Source organism: Dermacentor variabilis, chromosome 7 (genome assembly GCF_050947875.1).
Source record: "Dermacentor variabilis isolate Ectoservices chromosome 7, ASM5094787v1, whole genome shotgun sequence".
Classification (NCBI taxonomy): Eukaryota; Metazoa; Arthropoda; class Arachnida; order Ixodida; family Ixodidae; genus Dermacentor; species Dermacentor variabilis.
The window spans coordinates 140,590,319-140,609,883 of record NC_134574.1 but is presented as its reverse complement, the minus strand read 5'-3'; the positions used below and the strand labels follow the sequence as shown (position 1 = coordinate 140,609,883).

The window sequence follows — 19,565 nt, the reverse complement described above, 5'->3', positions numbered from 1 at the left end:
CTATCTATCTATCTATCTATCTATCTATCTATCTATCTGTCTATCTGTCTATCTATCTATCTATCTATCTATCTATCTATCTATCTATCTATCTATCTATCTGTTACAACCCGCTAATGCCCAAACACAGTTCCACATCAAGGAAAATTGCAACAAATTGTTGGTATTTATTCCTGGCTATGGAAATAAAGTATTCAGAAAGAAAATACTAATTATTTTCTGGCATAACTGAATTAAACTACTACTTAATTATTTGTAATTGGTTTGTTAAACTATACAAAGCTGAAACTCCACTCCAGCATATAAATGCAACTATGGGCTTTTCATGAAGTTTCGCATGTTTCAATCAAAATTTTGAGACATCAGGCTGAGTGTAGCACATGTGATACACTGGGCCTTACAGTGTTGAGGAGTAGTGATATGACGTGTTCGACTCATTATTTTTTGAGTCAAATGAAGGTCGGAAGCCTCGGCAACACAGTAACGAAACTGGCAATCATCAGAGCACCGTAAAGAATTTATTACGGCACCTGTATTTTCTAACGAGTTTCGGTTTCAGTACCCAGGAGATGGATGTGCCATGACGTCACGATACGAATCCTCGCTCCATCCCTGCAAATGCTACGCCTATCCCTTGCGAGCACAGTCAGAAGAAACACGCGCAGAACTGTAGCTTATTATTTTTTTTCATGAGCAACGTCAACATGTCTATCCTTTATACTCGCTACACGACGTCTGGAAGTGTTGCTCTGGGTCAAGACGTCACGATAACGTCCATGACAATGTAGCCTGCATTTTGAAACGAACTTTCGTACCTAATTGAAACACCTTACAGGTGTTTCCGAATCGTCGTACTAACTGTCGTCCTTTTGTGTGGGAGAAGCGAGCGGCAGAGCTTCTACAACACCGAAAATATGTGTCAACACTCTTTAAAAGCGCGAGCAAAAGAGGCTTGATGGGAAGGGGCACTATTTCTGCTTCCCTGCAGGGAGCACGTCTCAGCGCCCATTCAAAGTGACGTGAAATTGAAAACCAAATCAATTTAGTCAAACAAATTATTTTTCAACCTTCGCTGTTATCTTGCGGTAAACGACTGATTACTGGAAGAGAAAATAAAGCGCAAGCTTTCATGTTCTGACGTTACCCGGACAAACCCCAACGCCCTGTTGGACTTCATTGAACAAAACTAGCAGTACATGTACAAAAAAAAATCCATGCTTCCACACACGTTTTATTCCGCAGGGCAAACTGTCGAATGCTTTCACTTCGGTGTCTATTTGATTCCGAGTTTTGACCCGTTTTCGAGGCTGGATTAAGTGGAGTCGTACTTCACTGCTACGGCCGCCGCTGCGGCGTCGGCTGCAGAAGAAGCGGAGCCAGCAGGCACCGCGACGAGTAAACACCCGTGGCAAGGGAGTTCCTGCTAGGCCGGGCCTTTGCCGCTCCGTGTCGCAAGACCCGAGCGCGCGCCCGCGCGGGCCGCCGGCCGCCGATGTCCCCCCCCATGCTCTCTTCGGCGTGCGGCCGACGACGGCGTCGCCCTACGTCGCCCACGCGAGCAGCGGAGCATTCCGGGAGCCGGTCGCGCGTTCGCGCGCTCTTGCAGCGGTCGAGCGGGCGGCAGTGATGTGACGTCAGCCGGGGCCGCGGCGGTGGCGGCGGCGCCCAATCCGAGGCCGTCGACTGGGTCGACCGCGATCATAGGCGCGGCGTGTGCCGCGCGTGCGCGAGCATGTTTTTCAAGCTGCGGGGTCTCGACCCGACGCTGTCTGTTTTGCTCCTGCTGATTAAAGACCCTGGCTTGACTGTTCGTCTATAGTAAACGTAATCCGACCATTCCTGGAGGAAATCTGAATTACCGTCCCGAGTTCTGTGACAGAGCGATGAGAACTCCGTTGTCGGCGACCTCCGGAGCGCACATCGACTTTTGACTTTCTTCTCGCCTTGACTTAATCTTTTTGTCCCCCTTTCCTCGTGCAGGGTAGCCAACTGGGCTCCTCTGTCCTGGTTGCCTGCCTTTAATTTATCGTGTTCTCTCCTTTTCTATATTCGTGACTTCTGAAGGAGACTCCAAAGAGCAGTGTTGCGCGAGTTTAGATATTTAAATTGTATTCTCTCAAGAACCGGTTAGGAAACATTAATTTTATTTGGCGAGGAAAGTTTGGTAACTTTTTAAGATGTTACTGGCCGAAGTTTCCTTTCTTGAATTCCACTTATCCTGAGCGCCTGTGCGTCACCGTGACGTCACGGACATCGCGGGTATGGACTGTTGCTTTCTTTCTGCTTGCAGAAAATATCGTGAAAGCTGGCTTGTTTAGTATTTAGTTTCTTTTGAATACGGTGTAATATTGTTAGTCGATGAAAACGGAGTAATCGTTACAGTCAACTGGAGGAAGTATAATTCAACAGTCATAGAGACATTTCGAAATCAAGGAGTATATGAGGCATACGTAAATGTCTTGGGAAATATCTACAAATATTCCTGAGCTACCTTAATTCTCCACAAGAAAAGTAGAAAGTTACCTATCAAGAAAGGGCTGAGGCTAGGAGACAGTCTCTGCAATTCTATTCACTGCATGCTTAGATGTATTCAAGCTATTAGACGGGGAAGGCTTAGGAGTGAGGGTCAACGGCGAATATCTCAGCAACCTTCAGTTTGCAGATGACATTGTCTTGTTCAGCAACGGTGGGGACGAATTGCAACAAATGATTGAGGACCTTAGCAGAGAAAGTAAGAGTGGGGTTGAATATTAATATGGCGGAAGGCAAATATAGCCTGGCAAGGAAACAAGAGTTCAAGAACGCCAGTCGGCCTCTAGAGTATGTGAAGGAGTGCGTTTACCTAGGTGATGTTTGGGATCGCACCGCTGGTACGATCTGTTGGGAACTCGGCGCTGACGCCCGTGGTTGTACCTGGGTCGCAAGCCCCAAGGGTAGCGTTGGCCTGGCGGCCTGGGGTACAACTGGAAGCATCCGAAGGTCCCGGCAAAGCATGAGTCGACTGGTAACAACGAAACAACTTGTTTATTTTAACATCGCAAAGAGTTGGCGGTCAGGTTGACCGAAGTAGAGAGACGGGAGAGCACTTTACTCAACAGAAGAAATCGGAGCCCTCCTTTTGGCGTCCGGGGGCAGCTGTTTTTATACTCTCGCAGTTGAGGGCAAGAAGGAACCCCTCAAAAGACGAGCACGTGAATGTACAATGGGCTAATGGTGACGCACACTGTCGAAGCGCTGCCGTAGCACCATGTCGAGCACGATCTCGTAGCACCCTGTCGAGCACGATCTCGTAGCACCCTGTTGTAGCGCTGCCGGTCGGGCACAATGACTGTAATGAGAGGATGATCCCTGCTTTGGCATCGCCTGTTTCGGGCACAATGACTGGAATGCGAGGATGATCCCTGCTTTGGCATCGCCTGTTTCGGGCACAATGACTGGAATGCGAGGGTGATCCCTGCTTTGGCATCGCCTGTTTCGGGCACAATGACTGGAATGAGAGGGTGATCCTTTGCGGTCGCATCGCCGCAGTCGCGCCTGGAAACACCTGCCGATGAGTGTTGCGGCGACGACGATCGGGCCAAAATGTCTGCCGCCCCGCCGCAGTCGCGCCGGCAAAACCACGTGTCGCAGGCGAAACGCAACAGACCGCCCCGCCGGGGGAAGGAGATCCCGATGGACAGGGGACTGCATCCGCTGGCCGGAGGGATGTCGCTCGATGATGCTCATAACCGAAGTCGGGCGTCCCTCGACGTTTCTTGAGCGCAGCGCACAGAGAAGGCCTCGTTCTCTCGTTCAGGTTCGCACGGGACACTGCAAAGTGACTTCGGGAGAGTTCACATTTTTGTTCTCGTTCCCGGCAAGCGTTAGAACTACGCTGAAACTCAACCGCTCAGTCAGCAAGCACGGCACAACCCTCACTAAGCCCTGCCAGGCTCTTTCCCCTTTTTATACCACTGCCTAGTTCCTTACAGTAGTCTAGCATCACTCAGAACGCGTCCACAAATTGAAAAATTGCACTAGAAAGCATATCATCACTTTGAAACACTAAACAAAAGCAATATGTAAAAAAAAATCCTGCCTCAGGAAGAAAAACATCAGTAACAAACAATTTTGCGGCTGATTCCTACGTTAGGGGCTTCGACTTAAGCCATCGGCGTTACCGTTGAGACTCCCCTTTTTGTAACGCACCTGAAAGGAATATTGTTGTAAAGCGAGGCTCCAGCGCAGGAGGCGGCCATTTTTGGGAGAGATGGTCTGCAGCCATTGGAGAGGGCAGTGATCCGTCTCAATGATAAACCTCGAGCCGGCTAGATAGCATGACAATTTCTGAACGGCCCACACGAGACACGCACACTCTTTCTCGGTGGCGCTATACGCCTGCTCACGACTGGACAGCTTACGACTAGCATACAGGACGGGGTGTTCTACTTCTCCATTTTCCCGTTGGCACAGTACAACGCCCATGCCTCGCTCACTAGCATCGCACTGAACAATGAACCCTTTTGTATAGTCTGGCGATCGTAGCACAGGCTGGCTTGTTAGGGCACTCTTTAGGGCGCTAAAAGCTCTTTCCTTTGTCTCGTCCCAGACGACTGTTTGAGGCTCTGTTTTTCTTAGAGCATCCGTCAGGGGAGCCGCGATATCAGAGTACCTAGGGATGTACCTCTGATAGTAGCCGGCGACACCCAAGAACGACCGAATATCGGTCTTGGTGCGCGGTTGCGGAAAGTCTCGCACAGCGGCCACTTTTATTTCAGAGGGGCGGCGACGACCCTGACCAATCACGTGACCGAGGTAGACAACCTCGGCCTGTGCTAACTGGCACTTAGGAGCCTTGACTGTCAAGCCCGCTTCGCGCAGGCGGGTTAGCACTGCCCGCAAGTGTGTCATATGCTCAGACCAGGATGCGGAGAATATCGCTACGTCGTCTAGATACGGTAAAGCGAATTCTTGCTGTCCCCGCAACACTTTATCCATGAGACTTGAAAAACAGTATGGCGCGTTCTTCAAACCAAAACTCAACACTTTAGGACGGAATGTTCCCATTGGTGAAATGAACGCCGCATACCTACTAGCCTCTTCTGTAAGTGGAACCTGCCAATAACCCCTGACAAGATCTAGGGTGGAAATAAACTGAGCGCTACTAACTTTCTCAAGGCGCTCCTCGATGTTAGGGATCGGATAAATTTGATCCTTAGTGATGGAATTAAGCCTGCGGTAGTCGACGCAAGGACGAGGTTCCTTGCCCGGTACCTCAACTAAAATCAAAGGGGAGGTATAATCACTCTCACCTGCCTCAATAACACCGAGCTGTAGCATTTTCTTTACCTCAGCCTCCATAATATCGCTCTGGCGGGGTGACACCCGATACGCCTTGGATCGTACTGGCTCTGGGGAGGTAAGTTCTATATCATGAGTAAGTACAGAAGTCCTACCAGGCCTCTCAGAGAACAGACCTTGAAACTCTTGTAATAGCTGGTGTAGTTCGGTTTTCTGCTCAGGCGACAGCGGCGCTTTACTGATAAGGTCACTAATGACTTGACCGGTGTCTTCCCTGTTCGTCACTGAGCCTAGTCCCGGAAGCTCGACCGGAAGCTCTTCAGGAACGTTTACCATCATGCACACCACTGCTTCCCTTTGTCTATAAGGTTTGAGCAGATTACAGTGGTAAACTTGCTGTGCTTTCCGCTTTCCTGGCAGACTTACCACGTAGTTAACGTCCGACAGTTTCTGAACAATTCGTGCTGGGCCCTCCCACTGCACGTCTAGTTTGTTGTTTAGCGATGTGCGCAATATCATGACCTCATCGCCAACCTCAAAACGACGGGCCCTGGCTGTCCGATCATAATAAACCTTGGCCCTCTGCTGGGCCTTTGTCATTGCTTCACCTGACAACTCCTGTGCCCTTCTTAAGCGTTCGAGGAGCTTAAGCACGTACTCCACCACGACTGGGTCGTCGCCCCTACCTTCCCATGATTCTCGAAGCATGCGAAGCGGAGATCGAAGCGAGCGACCGTACACCAGTTCAGCTGGCGAAAACCCCGTAGCCGCATGCGGCGGGGTCCTTAAAGCAAACATCACCCCAGGCAGACACAGCTCCCAGTCAGTTCGATGTTCAAAACACAACGCTCTCAACACGCGCTTCATGACGGAGTGGAGCTTCTCAACGGAATTCGACTGTGGGTGGTACACTGAGCTGTGTAGCAGCTTTACCCCACACCTTTCGAGAAAAGTTGTCGTCAAAGCGCTAGTAAACACTGTGCCCTGATCTGATTGGATTTCCGCAGGGAAACCAACTCGCGCAAATATGGACAGTAGTGCATTAACTATCTCAACTGAGCTGAGTTCTTTAAGCGGCACTGCTTCAGGGAACTTTGTCGCTGGGCAGATCACAGTCAAAATGTGTCTGTACCCCGTGGCTGTTACCGGCAGACACACGCTATGAGCTTCCACGGCTTGCTTGATCCACGCGCACTCGCCCGTGAACATATGGGGTTCTACGTAAGACGGGTGAACTACATCCATCGTAGCTGCGGAATCGCGAAGCACTCGGCACTCTTTCCCGTTCACGAGGAGGTCTCGCATGTAAGGCTCGAGAAGCTTTATGTTCTCGTCAGTGCTGCCTATTGAAAAAAACACAACTTTTGGTGTTGTTTCCGGACACTGCGCCGAAAAGTGACCCGGCTTCTGGCACGTATAACACAAGCGCGCTCGCCTCATCTCGAACCGCTTTCTGCGTTTGGCTGCCGCCGTCTCTTTACGTTTGGTCGGACTGCTTTCGCTCGCATCCGCACTACGCGTGTCCCCCTTTAATCTCATGGGCGTGAACTTCGGCCTCTCAAACTTCGAGCCAAATTCACCCTTTTGACCGTCCTTAGCTCCGCGAGCCCGACGCGTCACAAACTCCTCGGCTAGCTCAGCGGCTTTAGCCACCGTACAAACGTCTGGCCTATCCAAGACCCAGTATCGCACGTTCTCCGGTAACCGACTATAAAACTGTTCTAGCCCGAAGCACTGCAGAACTTTATCGTGGTCACCAAACGCTTTCTCTTCTTTGAGCCACTCCTGCATGTTCGACATAAGCCTATACGCAAACTCTGTATATGACTCACTTTTGCCTTTCTCATTTTCCCGAAACTTCCGACGGAACGCCTCCGCAGACAGCCGGTACTTTTTTAGCAGACTCGATTTTACTTTGTCGAAATCCTCTGCTTCCTCTCTATCCAAGCGAGCGACTACGTCGGCCGCCTCGCCGGGTAACAAAGTGAGCAAGCGCTGTGGCCACGTTTCCCGAGAGAACCCCTGCTTCTCGCACGTTCGCTCAAAGTTAACCAGGAACAAACCAATGTCCTCTCCAAGCTTAAACGGCCGCATCAGGTCAGTCATTTTGAACAATACTCGTTCTCCTGCACCGTGTGCCTGACTTCCATTACGAGCGCGTTCCATCTCTACCTCAAGACGCTTCATTTCCAAAGCGTGTTGACGGTCACGCTCTTGTTGCTCTCGCTCTTTCTGTTCTTTACGTTCACGCTCTTCTTTTTCTTTCTGTTCTTTACGTTCACGCTCTTCTCTTTTTGCAGTCTCCCTCTCTTCAATGGTCTCAAGGCATTCCGACAGCTCGTCATCCTCAGCCTCTAACTCCAGAATAGCCTTTAGCAGTTCAGGTTTTCTGAGTTTGTCCGAGACATCCAGACCCAACTCTCTTGCAAGCTCCAACAATTTCGGTTTGCGCAACGACTTCAAATCCATGGCTGCTCTGAATGCTGCTTTCTCTACTGCCTAATATTGTCTTGCCGCACTCTAACCCGGCAGCAACGACAACCACAATTACCAGCTCTGTTTCTGACACTAACAAAAGCCTGGCAAAGCTCAGAAGAAGAAAGTCCCGCACTCACCAAACCTCGCAGGCAGGAATTCCGCGCAGTCGTTCCGCTGCAGGCAACCAGTCGTCACACAGGGCTCGTTGCACTGCTCCCGGATCGTCGTTGAGCTGCTCAGCATACAGTCAACTGCATCTCTTCGCTGCTGGCCTCCGTTGTCGCGATCTCACCGCTGGCAGACAGTTGTTTGAAGTCGGAGGCGATCTCACCGCTGCCAACCAGATGTTTGGGATCGCACCGCTGGTACGATCTGTTGGGAACTCGGCGCTGACGCCCGTGGTTGTACCTGGGTCGCAAGCCCCAAGGGTAGCGTTGGCCTGGCGGCCTGGGGTACAACTGGAAGCATCCGAAGGTCCCGGCAAAGCATGAGTCGACTGGTAACAACGAAACAACTTGTTTATTTTAACATCGCAAAGAGTTGGCGGTCAGGTTGACCGAAGTAGAGAGACGGGAGAGCACTTTACTCAACAGAAGAAATCGGAGCCCTCCTTTTGGCGTCCGGGGGCAGCTGTTTTTATACTCTCGCAGTTGAGGGCAAGAAGGAACCCCTCAAAAGACGAGCACGTGAATGTACAATGGGCTAATGGTGACGCACACTGTCGAAGCGCTGCCGTAACACCATGTCGAGCACGATCTCGTAGCACCCTGTCGAGCACGATCTCGTAGCACCCTGTTGTAGCGCTGCCGGTCGGGCACAATGACTGTAATGAGAGGATGATCCCTGCTTTGGCATCGCCTGTTTCGGGCACAATGACTGGAATGCGAGGATGATCCCTGCTTTGGCATCGCCTGTTTCGGGCACAATGACTGGAATGCGAGGGTGATCCCTGCTTTGGCATCGCCTGTTTCGGGCACAATGACTGGAATGAGAGGGTGATCCTTTGCGGTCGCATCGCCGCAGTCGCGCCTGGAAACACCTGCCGATGAGTGTTGCGGCGACGACGATCGGGCCAAAATGTCTGCCGCCCCGCCGCAGTCGCGCCGGCAAAACCACGTGTCGCAGGCGAAACGCAACAGTCAGTTACTCGCAGAGGACGCAGATTACGAGAAGGAAATTTACAGAACAAAAGTTGGTTGGAGTGCAAACGGCAGACATTGCCAGATCCTGACTGGAAGCTTACCACTAGACTGAAAAGAAAGGTGTACAATCAATCCATTCTAACGGTGCTAACATATGAGGCAGAAACTTGGAGGTTGACAAAGAACTCGAGAACAAGTTAAAGACCGCTTAAAGAGCGATGGAACGAAGAATATTAGCCGTAACGTTAAGAGACGGGAAGAGAGCGGTGTGGATCGGAGAGGAAACAGGGATAGCCGATATTCTAATTGACAATAAGTTAAATATATGGAGCTGGGCAGGCCATGTAATGCGCAGGAGAGATAACCGGTGGACTATTAGTTACAGAATGAGGGTCAAGAGAAGGGAAGCCAAGTCGAGGGCGGCAGAAAACTAGGTAGGGTGATGAAATGAGGAAATTCGCAGGCGCAAGTTGGAGTCGGTGCAAGGCAGGGGTAATTGGAGATCGCAAGGAGCGGCCTTCGTCATGCAGTGTACATAAAAATAGGCTGATGATGAGGATGAGTTAAAACAAGTAGGCCTGACGTCATGGCGACTTAGTGCTGGAACTCAAAATTATCGTCTGCTCAGCTTTTTAATTTCCCCCTCTTTTCTCGTTGCTGTCTCCGCAAACTGCAAGACTAATATTTCGCATTTCAGAAGTGGAATTTAGCAATTCAGCTTGAGTTTCCCACTCCTCTGAGGTTCCTTTCAAATACTTGTACAAACAGCGGCTTCTCCTGAAGCGAACATTATATAAAGATAAATTGTGAGTTTATTTACACTAGTGGCTCTGGCCTTAAAAACGCTATCTTAAATTTTTCTGTAAAAAATTCATTGCTAACAGAAAAGATTAACGCTGAAATTTACTTTCTGTTTCCTTTTTACTTCACGCCCGAACTGCGTGCGTCGATGACGTCAATCTGAGGTTACGAACATCCCACTGTATTCGAGTACTAGAAATTCATTATGGCACGGAAAGTAGGTAAAGTTTTGATACGTTCATTCCTCGCTTTCTTCGTAATCTAATGAAGCTCATTTTTCTTTTGAATTCATGAACTGCTTAACATCAGCAATGAATTATTCCCTCGCCAACGTTGTTGACACTTAAGACAGGCGCTACAATTCCTACGTGGTATCGCCACCACTTTTCTCATTACATTGTTCTTCCTGGCGCCTTAAGATTGCGCTTACTGAAAGACTTGTTATTTTTTTCAGTGGCGTTGGAGTTCAGCTACTAACCACAATGTCTCGGATTCTGTTCCTGATCGCGGCGGTCGTACTGACATGGGGTTGAAATGCAGAAGTGCTCATGTACTTAAATTTATGTGCAAGTTAAAGAACAGAAGATCAAGCTTAAGCTGGAGCCCTCCTCTACGACGTCCATGCGCAGTTCCTGGACGATAAGTTCTAGAATTTAAACATTTTTGATTTCTCAGGCGTGACAAGTGTCTTACTATGTGCACCATTGCCATTTTCCCTTAAGTATTTCTTTTTCTCTTTATTCATTTCGTGCCGAGTGTTTCGTACGTCTGTGACGCTATAAATAGTTTTGCTGTAGACGCCTGTACTTTCCTTTTGTTTGGGTTTCTATGCAGTGATAAATTTTACGGAGTATCAACACTATTTTGCCAAGAGCAGATATTGCGGTGCTACATACGTCGTAATTAGGGTATTTACTGATACCAGTATTTGCAGTATATGACCATAATTGTGTTTACCAATCGACTTATTTCCATTCTCACTCGTTCCTGTGAACAATCGAAAAGCATTCCTCGTTTTCTTGCTCAGCGTGTGCCGTTCTGACGAATGGTAAACACCGTGATCTCACTAATGAAGCTGCGGATTTACTGACTGATCAATCAAAATTCATAGCCAGTAGTTTTTTAATGCGCTTTCAAGCAGTTTATTGATGGAAGTATATACGAATACATTAATAAGCAAGACTGACATTGTTTGCTAACTTGAATTACATTCATCGGGCTTGCCGTCGGTAGACATTTGATCAATGGACTGTCTGCATATGATTCGGCGGGATTTTCCTGAAATATAATCTGTAGTCAACAGATCGCAGAAATGAGGAAAAAAGACCGGGAAGTTTTTATGTGAAAGAGTTCAAGCCCGGTTCCTCAAATTAATGCTGTCCTCTGTGTAGAACTACAAGAAGTGGACAGATGGATAGAGCGATCGCTGGATTTATGAAGATCCCTATTTGAGACGGGGTCATGACTGGCGCCACTAAGATAAATTACTGTGTCATTTAGCGGAGCATTCTGAAGTTGTGAGTCCTGGGCCAGCAACCCTAGCATGGGGGGGTCTCTATGTGCTGGACAAGCAATGGTAATAGTGATATTTTACGTCATTTGTACTTTTGTGAGCAACATTTCTAACATACTGTTTCGTGGGATAAGCTGAGCCTAAATGGTAACCAGTTCAATAGAAATTACTGTTTACTCATTTCATGCAGATCTTGACTCAGCCGAAAATGGTGCACTAGTTAGCTCCTTCGAGACTGTTATGGAAGCCGAATAACTGTACAGCACAGGTGACTGACATATCTCCCGGAAAAGGGAGTCCTTTGTGAGGCAAGAAATTACTCCTTGACAAATGAGTTCTCAGTACTCCGCTTCCTTTTAGAGAGTAATAGCTCCCAATAATGGAGTCACTTGTGGGACTAGGAATTTCTGCCTTTGAAAAGAATTGTCAGTCCTCTGTTTAATGACAACACCGGCATGTCATGTTTGCAACACTAGCCGCTAGTACTGGGAGCCACGTATGGAGCTCTACACGCGGGTCATCGCAGATAATAAAGATAAGGTGACGTCACGATGGCCGATAACCTTTTAGCGAGGCCAGGAGAAATGTTCCCATGTACCGTAATCGGTCAACATATCACGAACGATTGCCTGTAACATCGAATGTGCAGGCTTCTATCTTTAGGAGAAATACCCGATAGCATTCAAGCTCTCACATCTGATTAAATTTTGCATGAGAGCCTGCGGGATAAACTTACATTCATACAAGTCAGCGTTAGGCAAGATATTTTATCCATTTTTGTTGCCGGATGGAAGAAAAAACGAGAAAAAAAACGTTATAAAGTGTATAGAACTCGATACTAGCGAGGTTCATTGTCCAAGAGCGCTAGACGCTGACCCAAGCGAAAAATAAAACGCAACGCGAATTCAGTACGCAGCGAGCACCAACACCTAAGCGAAGCGTCGGACACGATGTGAATGGCACTTTCCGATTTTTTTAAACACTTACAAGCACTTACCGCCATGTAGTACCCTTATCTCTCTCCCACTTCCTCTCTTCACTTCGGTGCTTATCGCCTATACTAGATCAATCATAAACGAGTCGGGTTGAGTTATTTGAAATGCCGCGCGCATCGGAGTAGTGCATGACGTACGCAGCACAGGACGACTGGCTCGCGTAGATAATAACGTCTATCGAAAAATGTACTGTGGGACTTACGACGCAGGATGTCGGGGACAAATACATTTGTTGTCGAGATGAACAGCAGCGACAAGCTGCATCTTCACAGTTCACCTCTGCCCACGTTTTCTAGTGAACTTGTTTCTGTCTTGGGAGGGGCAGAAAAATAGCCACGCGTAAACGACGTTGAGCCTACACATACAGTTATCACAGATCCTTCATCGGCTGCTTCTAATGGAGTGACGTACACTATTTGTTATTCCTGAATCAGTACCGACACGATATATAAATATGTATATATCCGACTCGCGTAATTTTCGACTCTCTAAACATTAGACAAAATAATGGCAAACATCAGAGCTAGCGCCCTAAATATTTTGCTTAATACTGGTTTCTGCGAACAGGCTGACTATTTCGCGAAACTTTTCTTTCGTAACTGCTCTCTGCGATCGCTCCGTCGCCGTCGCTAGTTAGAGATGCCTGAATATTCGAAATATCGAATACGAATCGACTAGACTTTGAGTTCACAATTCGAAATTGTCGAATATGCGTGCTTGTTTGAATATCACGGTGAACAGAATATGTCGGGATCTCCCGAGAGAGAGACCTACGCAAGTGACGACTGTTCCGAATGGTACTTCTCCACGAGAGCCACGTTTGATTCGCTGTTAGAGGCACCACTTTCTAACCAAAGGCATGGTGTAGATAACTTCTGCCATGTAATTCTCAATCGTAAATAAAAATGCACAGCATTTAGATATTCAATATAAAAATCCGTATAGTATCTTGAATAAATGTATTGTTTAGCCAGTACCATCACAGTTGCATTGCTTTAAAGGAATATGTGGTACTATGGTACCGTTATTTCAGCAAGCACAACACTTTACATGGGCTTGGTGACGTTCTCTTGGTTTGTTTTATCACTGTCATTGTCATGGTGCGGCAGGTAACCCAAAACTCGCTTCTCATTTATAAGCGCCTCAGCTGACCAGTATTTCTGTCGGGAACAGCATTATACGGATAAAGCCACATAACGTAAATAAGCCTCATGCTTTTAACAAACGGACTCCACATGAATAGCCCATTTCTGTAGTCGATGCGATATTTAACAGTAATTTTTGTCACTTCTTCGTATTCGATCTTCACTTAAGAAATGAGGGTTTGAATCCGCCCAGCACCGCAAAAATTTCGTCAACAGTGTAAAACCCAGACCACACGTACGCTTGCCGACGCGCGCAGGCTCGCGTCCGCGCGCGCCAATCCATGCGCAGACACTACGGCACGGCTCGTACGCGTCGAAACGCGGCGCGACGTCCGTGAATAGCTCCTCACCGTTATCGGGCGCTTGAGCTGGCTCGCGTCGGCGCGCCTGGGTAGGCAGCTACGGCGCGGTACATTCAACTCACACTGAATCAGATTTATATATCCTGCAAAAGAGTGCCTCTTCTTTTCTTTCTTTGTGATAATCTAACAGCTATGCCAATATAATGATTGCGTTTATAGATATCGAAGCATTTTGAAACACTCTCAACAACAAAGTACGAACTGGCGTCTGCCAAGTCGTCTATGAGTGAACCCAGTAAGCGCGCCCTGTCACGCGACGTTGTGGATGCAAACCGCCATTCCTCGCGAGGCGCGGCAGGGGTAACGCGCGTAGACGCGAGTTAGCGCTCGTCCGCAAGCGTACGTGTGGTCTGGGCTTAGTAGCTCTGGCCCTGAATTCGAGAAACAGGGGTTTGTCCGTCATGTCACTCGGCGAGCTTACTGCATGTTTTTATACCTACCGGAACGGTGGGGAGGGGTAGGGGGCATCAGAATAAGCACGATAAGATAATCGCATACACTTATTTAACAGTTGCCTTGAGTGTTGTCGATTTTACCTCCGTGACGAGCGGATTTCACGTTGCTACGTTACGAAACTGTTGCCTTTTCTTTTTTCTGGGATGACATTTCGGCCGAGCCGGCGAGCGGTATCTGCGGCAGGGGTCGCGGAGAGCGAACGCGCTGTCGCGTCGAAAGAGCCGATCGAAGCCGGCAGCCAGCCGTCCCGGTCGCGCCTCTGCCCGTTTCAAAACTCGGCGCGCTTGCGGAAACGTGTTTCAACTCGCGATCGTTCCCATGGATACGCGAGAGGGCGCGCAGGCGCCCCTTGTGGGATGGAATCCTGTTCGTACATTGCTTCACAACTCCCGTTGCCACTCGCCCCTAGCCAAAACACCCATTACGGACGCAAGTGGAGCTAGCCGATTTATGCGCCACCTTTACGTAAATATTTAAACTAATTGGTTCTTTTAGCGTGAATAAAAACGTTATATTTTAGTTTACTCTTTCAGCCAGAGGTGGCGCGACAATTTGTAAGTTATTGTTTTTTTATTTGTAAGTGAGATGAGTTATTTATTTTTGGTTGAAATTCAGGAACCCTGCGTCTACGGAGAATTATACGCGGCATGGGAGTGAGCTCCTGGTGATCCCTGAAAGCATTGGCTGCTTTGAGCTGTGGTGTTTAGCGCGGCGTGCCTTGATCTAGTGAATTGAGAAGGCGTAGTTGGCTGTTCGTGCGCGGAGGAGAGAGTTGGTGCTCGCTCGCAGGAAACCGTGATGATTAATGAGGCGCAATAAATATCGGGACGATACTTTCTCCGCCTTTCTTGCCCTTTCGCTGTTGCTCGGCACGCTGGTTTTCCGCTGCTCGGTCAAGGAACATGTTTGAAGGCTTCTTTTGCCTTCTCGTACTGTTCGCACTGGCCGACTGGAAAGGGGAACGCAGGACTATTCAAGGTACCGTTCGGAAGCGTCGATGAAGGCCTTTCGAAGCACAATGATGCTGTTAGCGTACCTCAGACGACAAGTGATTGGTACGGCGAATCAGAGCCTGTCTTCCTTACCGATGAAGGAGGAGGAAGAGAAGGAGCAAGAAGGAACTTTATCGCCGTTTGTACTTCCAAGCCCCTAGTGTTAGGGCTGTCTCATATTTTTCTAAACAGTGCATTCGAGATAAAACGATAAATACCGGAGATGAAACTTGATAGCAGTGCTGGACATTGTTTTGCCGTATAATGGCTCATGCGATTATTAATTAACGAGGTTTTACTTATTAGCTTGTATAATAATGATTTTAATGAGAATGCTGTAACTGCAGAACTGCAGTCAGCCAGCATTCGAAATTTGGGTATGGGTATGTTTGGAGAATTAGGCACTCAAAATCTGCGGCGAAATGCAGCGATGCTCAAGTTAATATGTTCCTGCACAGCGGAAAGAAAAATTTAAGTGGAATAGCAACGAATTCAGGACACATTTAAGGGCCACATTTCTTGAAACCGGTGTTATAGACGAGAAGTTCGGCGTTCTGTAAACATATGAAGCATCTGTTGAAACAAAGTAGAGCACCGGGTACTCGGGAAACTCCATATAGCATGACATTAACTTAATCTGTATTGCGCGGAATTGTTGAATAGAATCAATGAATAATTCAGTCTGTACAGGTCTGAAGCGTGCTGCTAATACGCGTCCCATCTGTAGCCCTGGCGATGGGCACGCGAAAGTTTTGGTCAAGAGTGCACACGGAGCTTATTCTGTGTTCATGCGATCTGCCCTTTCCTGCTGCAGCCTAGTTTCGGACCATAGTTAGATGCATTGAGTGTCGAATAAGTGGGAACGCCAGATATACCTAACTCTTCTCGCTTAACACCTGGCTGTTTCCACCTCTAACCTCTCAAAGCGGCACCACCTTGGCGTAGGTTCAGTTTGAATACCACATTTGGAGAGCATTATAGTACCGCCTTTCGTCCACAACAAGGCCGGAGTGCTCGTCGCCTGCGGCGACGCCATTAAAGAAGTCATTTCTCTGCAATGGAATGGTTGTGCCATCTGTCACTGTTATGGTGCAACGCGTATTTCACCGTAGCGGTAACAGACGGCAACACCGTTACGTCGCGGCAACACTGGCATTTTTTTCAGTGGCGCCCCCACTGACTACGCGCACTGCGGCCTTCTTCTGAGTGGAAGAGGCAAATAATGCTCTCAAACGTAACAGATTATAAACTTGGCGTAATTTGAAATGTTACCTCTGCGGGAAATTTTGAACTACATCTACCAGAGCTTTAGCTCGAAGTGCTACGTAAACCTGGTCCTTCTGCTTATGCAACGCTCGGTGTATATTTCACGCCGTGCCCTTATCGGAAAAAGTTCGCACCCTTTCCATAACGAACGAGAAAGGGAAAAGAGGTTCGTGGCTCCAGGAATAGAGACGAACGCACGGCCTAATATCGAAAGGTCAATAGGATCAGGAAACGGGAAACAGTGTACGAGACGCAAACAAAAGCCGGTGAATAAATGAAATGCCGACGAAGCGCTTGCCCCCACAGGCAGATGGAGCGCACTGGCAACAGCTTCCAGCACAAAATCAGACCTCATCTTACACGAGTAGAGTGCTTCTCCGTCCGTGCGAGTCAGTCTCTTACCTTTCTTTGTTTTTTGAGGAGTACTGACACTTATTTATATTGTTGTAGAAACTCTACTAGACGCTTCTCGCACGTAAAAGGATGGCACTTAGCAAGTATGAAGGTTAGTAAATTCTTATAAGATATTTTAATTTGATGCTAAATTTGGTCTCGAATTACCGTACCTGGTGTCGTCGGCCATATCGTGTGACGTCTAGACACAGAACAAGGTTTACCGGCGCTGCGTAGTAATAAGGCTAGCTGTAATGGTGAGATTAAGAGTGGTCGAACAAGAAATGCCGTTGAAGGTAACGTTCCGACAAAGGCGCTGCTCCAGCGCAAGTTACCTTGTCGAAACGTTGGTTTCCGCGACATTCCTTGTTAGACCCCCGTTAGTCACTTCCAAGCCTCCATCTTCCTCTGAACTTTGCCTTGTTTGGATAGCTATGATGATGTTGCTTTTGAAAACATAAACGAGCATAAGTGTTGTGCGCGTTTCCTACGGATGCGCTCCGCTGTGGTAGGCGCAGCGAACGCAGCAACAGTGTGATCCAGTGTAGCATGACGTCATGATGCGCGCACCCACAACGCCTACTGTGTACCGAAACCGGAACTCACCCGTAGGAACAAGTGCAATGCTCACTTACTTACATGGCTACGGACACTCGTCAGTACTTCTCTGTCGTAGTATTTTCTCTACAGGTCATACCATCAGTTGAAGCGAAAGAATATGACAAGTCCGAAATGTCGTGTCAGTACTCATTTAATGTTTCTCATAGCTTCATGTATTCGCCCCCGTAGATTCCCCAAGATGCATTCGTGAAGGCAGCAACGGCGCACCTGACAAAAGGTCGCCGCAGACTGGAGTGCACGCGGAGAGAACAGCGTACAAAGATCGCGGATCTCCAACTGCCACGGGCGCTCCAGCCCCGTGTTTCTCCTCACGTGCGCAAAAGACTTGCGAAACAGGGCGGCGAGGGGCGCGTGACGAAACTTCTCGGCTCGGCGGCGGAAGCGGCAACTACGTCGCGAGGCGCGCGCGCGACGTCAACGCTAAAAATTCGTGGCGGAAGCTGCACGCATCATGCACGCACTGAGCTCAGCGCCACCCGGCGCGCGTCTCGGAAGAAGCAACACAAAAACCGTACATTCATAGCGCACGCAGCGCCGCCGCCACAAAGTGCCGCGACGCTTGTTGAGCCTAGCCTAGCCAAGTCGAGCCAGCAGTTCGCGCGTCTCTTTTCTCTAAAACTGTGCAGCACACTGGCAGCTGCTGCCAGTATTGCGTGCTCAGGCACTCTCAGTTCCGCGGGAGAAAATAGTTCGACGTTTTTTTTTTGTAAGCCGCTATTACACCTCTTCAATTTTATTCCTAGGTGCATCTTTCGTGAGCGGCTTAACGGAAACGTTACTACATTTTTTTCGTGTATCGTTTTCATCGCTGGGCGGCTCACTAAGGTCCATTACTTCGGAGACAAAGTTACCATGTCTCAATAGGTCTTGTAGGTTCTGCTGGAGCTAGTCTACTTAACTCAAGACGATCATACAATGAGTTGTTCTATTAAGCGTTAACTACTATGGTAAACTACTTCAGCGGAATATTGCCCCGCTCTTTGTAACAGGGCTCATTTGTGGTATCAACAAATAAGCAAGTAAAAGACGAGCGCGTTTTGCGCCATGACCGGCAGGAATGTGAAAAATTCGGCATACTAAAGCTCAGTGTTTTCAGTTTCGAAATACATTGAAATACACGAAACTCTCGCCCCCCATATCCCCACATTATGCGCCACGTATATTCATCAGGCAGAAGAGCGAACCGGCTTGTTCTCAGACCTCTCACTGGAAAATACAGAAGGGAGTGAAAAAATTATAAGCGCATTTATTGTATGATTGATTCAATCAGTTTTGGCGCTCACGGTTGCTTTGTACAGCTCGCGGAACCTTCGCTGTTCTCTTCGAACTTTTTTGGCGTTTTTGATACTAATAAACGGAAAGTTTTCTGTAAGAGTCCACCTAATGGACATGTCCATTTCGTCTGCTGTTGAACTTCTGATTGGATGGGCTGGGCTGCGCATCCGCAAGAACCAGGCGCCAAAGCCAATCAGCACTTCAGCAGCAGACGAAATGGACATGTCCAATAGGTGGACTCTTTTACAGAATATAGATCTGAGTTGATCTGCCACATCGCCTGCTTATTTTCTCACAGCAGACGACGCAGTCGCGGAAGAACACAATTGTAAGCAAGTGCTAGTCGGGTTTGATTGACAGGCGCCGTCGTTGCGGCGTATACAACATTGCACAGTAATGGCAGAGTCCGTGCACAACTGCGGATTCCAAGGTCGCTGAACGGCTGGCTGCGGCGGCGGCGCGATTGTTCAAACCCGGGTCGGTGCTGCCGACCAAAGACGACGAGCGAGCGAGCACGCCAGCGCGCGCGCATTTCGGACGCAGGCAGCGCAGGTTCCGGCGGCGCTGCTTGCCTCGAACGAAAAAGTGACGTCACGCGGGTGACGTAGCACCACCTGAGATTGTCGAGCCTCACTATTGGCTGACTCCTTTCTTTTCCTTTTCTTGTCTTTCCTTCCCCATGCTCGCTGCCCCCTCCTCCCCCTCATCGTGCACTCGCTCTGCTCATCCGCTGCACAGCAACCCGGCATGCCTCCCCTCGCAGCCTACGTGCGCGTGTGGAGCTTATTATTGTGTTATTAAGCATTTATTTATCTGTTTTTCATTATGTCGTCGCTTGACGGCCTT

The 19,565-nt window shown here is 48.6% G+C and overlaps 1 protein-coding gene across 2 annotated transcripts in view; it reads right to left on the bottom strand.

Annotated features, from left to right (window-relative positions):
- Positions 1–17,893, bottom strand: part of LOC142588004 (uncharacterized) — a 28,446-nt gene extending 10,553 nt beyond the window's left edge. For both annotated transcript variants that reach the window (XM_075699421.1, XM_075699420.1), the window contains exon 1: positions 17,463–17,893. The gene's annotated coding sequence lies outside the window, so the exon portion shown is untranslated. The remainder of the gene's footprint in view (positions 1–17,462) is intronic.
- Positions 17,894–19,565: the final 1,672 nt, after the last annotated feature.